General features: G+C 39.0%; 1 long non-coding RNA gene across 1 annotated transcript; it reads right to left on the bottom strand.

Annotated features, from left to right (window-relative positions):
* Positions 1-234: 234 nt before the first annotated feature.
* LOC146784142 (uncharacterized) lies at positions 235-1012 on the bottom strand. The gene is made up of 4 exons (XR_014970465.1): positions 949-1012; positions 789-859; positions 677-704; positions 235-353 (listed from the first exon to the last, which is right to left on the bottom strand). It is a non-coding gene; the product is annotated as an uncharacterized LOC146784142 (long non-coding RNA).
* Positions 1013-4454: the final 3442 nt, after the last annotated feature.

Genomic DNA, 4454 nt, shown 5'->3' with positions numbered 1-4454 from the left:
CACGTTTGGGTCCAAGTGGCCCTCTGAAAGGGGTTCTGATGGCTGAGACTGGCTGAATTATATTTTTTGTTTTTCTTACTATTCAAAATCTGTAAAAAGCAATCAAAATGTTTGTTGGAAAAATAATGTCGGTACTCTAATAATGTCACGAAAGAGAGTGCATAAGGGAGCTCTTCATTTGGCCATTTATATATTTTTTTCAATAGAAGTCCTGTATTAAACCTGATTAAAGATGTCATTAATTTTTTCAATCAAAATGTTTTGCTTATTTCAATCCAATCCATGAAGTTGTTCTGTTTGATGCCCGCCCAATGCATTTTGGGCCCCCTTGGCCCTTCTTCAGGGGATAATTTCTGAAACAATACAAACAATATTCTCATTTAATATACCCTGAGGGAAACATGTCTTCCAATTTACAAGAGAATTCTTTAAGTTCTTACTAAAAAAACGAGAGTAGTACAATACAGCAAAAGCACATCTAGAGAGCATTTACAATAACCATGTTACTGCCTACATCTTGAGAAAGACTTCTGGGGAAAAAAAGAGAAAGGAAAAAGAAATAAGAGCCAACCATGCACCAAAGGTGATCGTATGAAAAAGAAATGGCCTTCACCGACACTGATCCAGTGACTTACCGCGTTTGTGGTCCTACACCACCTTCCTAAAAAATCCGTACCTGATTTTAATCCATGAAATAAAACATCCTAGAAGAATGAACAAGCATAATCAGAACCCAAAATGTCCTGCTCGTTCCTCCCAATATTGACACCATGCAAAAAGGAACCAACCTCATGAAGCTCATCAAATCCGTTAGTGTAAGAGGATCGTGTCTGTTCGAAAAACCAGTAAAATCCAGCACCTGCAATCATCATAGAATGTCATTAAAATCCCTACTTAAAGCAACACCGTGTCTACGCTTCAATACTTCCTACATGAAGATCGTCTCACCTTTCCAGGAGCAGAAACCCCTCCACTTCCAAAACTTTCAAAGACCGCCGATCTCGTACTCTATTCAACCGAGAGACGCTCACCTTCTCCTTCGCGTGTGACGTTATAAGAAAAAATAAAGATATAGAAAGCGGTCTGCTCGTCGATCTCACTCTTCAACTCTATGCGCCATGTTGGAACTAGGTAAAGAAATACGAACACTTCTCTACTTTCAGTAGAACCAAGTACTTAAAAGTGCTTACAACCCCAAGCAAATGTCCCCTAGTTGTAAAGTAAAACCGTCTAGAACATGACATATTTTGCAATTTTATGTGCAGACCAGCGGTTCCTTCGAACCTTTATGTGCGACAATGAAATCTACCAGTTACCCTGCATAACATTGTTTATGTTGCATATTTTTTAAATAAATACTTGTTCATATCCTTAGAAGGACCGATGCCTACTCTGTATCTTCTTAATACCTTTGAACCATGACAAAGACATCAATTTTTGACATATGAACTCTGACACTTCAGTTATTCTTTTCTCCTCATAGGTGGCACCCTGTACTCCCCCAAACCCCCAGTTCTCAAAGACTTGACCACTACATTGGTGAAACTCAAGTGGAGGAAGACACATCAGTTATCCAATTGTGGATAGTGACAGATCCTTCCTGCCTCATAATCGATTCAAGCTTGGCCAACCTGTGACACTATTGGCTATCCATCAATGTCATTCTTGGCTACCTATGGGCTTTCTTCCATGACTTTCCTTCTCTTGCTAACGGAAGTATATACAATAATAATATTGCAGTGGTGAAACAATACAACTATTCTATCTCATAGACAACAGTTTACTCACTGGCTAAACTGTTTGCTACAAAAGTTCAATGTTTTTGACTGCGGGATGTGTTTACATATTCAAAGTGTGATTTCTATGGTCGAACTTCAACCTTTGGATTAAAAATGTAATCAGGACTTAAATGCATTATAATGTATAATATTATAAAAGGGGCTAGTTGTGTTGCGAGCATGATAAATTGTAATGAATTTTGCTTTTTTGGCCTGAGCACTGCATTACAAACATGAATAAATATTGCTGTTTAAATTAGATTGTGGATGATCAGTTCACCAGTGTGATTCCTCTTTATGTAGATTCTGTATAAATATGCAAATGCATGCTGCTGTTTTATTTGGTATTTCCTGCACGTTTTTCCTAGGGCTGCAAAAAAGATATGTTGCACATTTCTTTTAAATCAGCATTGATTTCATAGTGATTTATACATGTGTGGTACCTCTTATAACATATAAAGGCTCTGATTCTGAAAGGTTTAGCTCCGGGTTAGCGTTACTTTTGTAATGATAAACCGATGCTAAACTTTTTGGGGATTCACAAACCAACACAAATTAGTATTGCATTGCTTTGTATGGAAAAGTAATGCAAAGAAGCACGAAACGCTGCTTTGCATTACCTTGAGTCCAAAGGGTGTTATATGGGTGGTACATGAGCATACCTGTACTACCACACATGCTTTTTGATGCTAAATCCCAATATCAAACATCAGTAAAAAAGGGTTTAGAGTCAAAAATAATGCCACTAAAAAGCAGATGTTAAATTGAGAAATGTTTCCATTCCTCCAACTTTGCATGTGTGCTGCACTGTGCAGCACACATAGAAAGTATGAAAAGCTTTTTCACTTCTCTAAGCATAGTAGAAGGATATCCTTCCTGTACAAAACCTATGCTAGACTCACGCACACATACTAGCGCTATGGTGCTAAGGTGTGTGTGTGTGTGTGTGTGTGTGTGTGGGGCGCTCGGCATGTGAAATCAGCGCTGGAGGAAGCGTGAAGGGAGGAGAGAGCCATATTTATGTGATTATGGCTGTCTCCTTCTCTCTCCCTGTCAAAGAACACAGTGCAGCATCTTTGGGTTCTGCGCTGCATTGCCTGCAAGGTTTCAGAATCTGGGACAAACATTTCTATTATTTGCCATATTAACCATTGAAAATGCACATTATATACATTAAAGATTAACATTGGAATGACAGGACTCTGGTAGTTGTATCTAATGATACAATTGTGAACACCAGTTCTGCAGTTGCCTGATCAGACAATTACTTGAACACACTGTATAAAATCTTGCCTGCCTGCGTTCACTTTGAAGCTCATAGCCAACAAATTGACATGATTGTTAGCAGTTTACAAACACAACATCTGATGTTCAAAACTGGCTGATGGTTCTATAGCCGGCAAAACATCAAGCTGCATTATGTGAGTCATAAACATTTTTCTTGCTCACAAAGAACTCTTGGTCATAGCTTCACGGGGTGTGTTTGGGTTGGGACACCACCCCAAAATAAATGCATTCCTGGTTTGGTAGTTGGGTCTGGAGTGCCTAATACTTCTTTTTGCATTTGTCACCCCGAATGGGACGGTTATGCTCAGACGTGAGTCCCGTGCTCTCCATGCCACTGGAATCAAGCTATACTGGCTGAAGAGGGGTGAAACCCCAAAACCGGTCCTAGGATGCTTGTTTCCGGTCCAGGGAGGACCTGGCTTGGCAGTTCGGTCTGGACTGTTCCCATGAGGCACAGGGTCAAGACTGATTTGCATATGGCCAGGTCTAAACTGGGGTGGCATGGTGAGCAAACAAATGATGGATTTAACCCAGATCTCTTGACTGGGGGTGAATGTTTTGATTTGTTCTGCATTCCGTCCATCAATACTTCTTTTTGCATAAGTCATATCCGCTATGTCTGTCAGTAGTTTCTCATCCTCCACAGAAAATAAAAAAACAAAACAGTGACCTTTAGTGTAAAGCAGGAGACAGAGAAAGACAGAGAGATCCATTTGATAGCTAAATTTCAAAATGGGAAACCAGACAACCTGGAATCAATAACACCTTTCCTTCTTGCCCAAATATTTTATTTCACAGAGCCTTCTTAGTCTTTATTATCACATATGACAGCACAAATAAATACTTGAGCTCAGGATGTGCACTGGAGAAACACCTCCTTTGATTGATTTATTAGACTATAATGTTGCTCCATCTACAAGAGGAATCAAGGCCACATTTAGGATTTACATCAGTGGCAGTTGGTGACATTTAAAAGTAGTGGAAAGTAAAAGAAGGGTAAGGCTTTGATGTAGCAAGCGAATCAAGCACAAACATGGGTTCCAGGGGCTCCTCCTCCTGAGAAAATAATTAAGAAAGATTGTCAAATGGTGCATTTTGAAGCAAATTAATTTATTGAGAAAGCAAGTTTTTTTTAAAGCAATGGAAATGTATAGTCTTAAAATATTAAACACATCAAAAGCTGCTCACATCTTCCTGCATTAATATGTTAAATAGTTTTTTAATGTGTGATAGAGCAGATCAGGGGCAAAATTTAAATAATATCGTTCAACTGTTTCCCTCTTCACCACATACAGAATCAAGCCGTGTTTAGCGTTGGCTTCTTCAGATAAATTGCCTCAGTTTACAGATCTTTACCGCTGTATTTTGATTCAGCAGCTATTTCATCAC

Source organism: Triturus cristatus, chromosome 11 (genome assembly GCF_964204655.1).
Source record: "Triturus cristatus chromosome 11, aTriCri1.1, whole genome shotgun sequence".
Taxonomy (NCBI): Eukaryota; Metazoa; Chordata; class Amphibia; order Caudata; family Salamandridae; genus Triturus; species Triturus cristatus.
The sequence above is the reverse complement of the archived record's forward strand: the minus strand, read 5'-3'. Positions and strand labels throughout refer to the sequence as shown.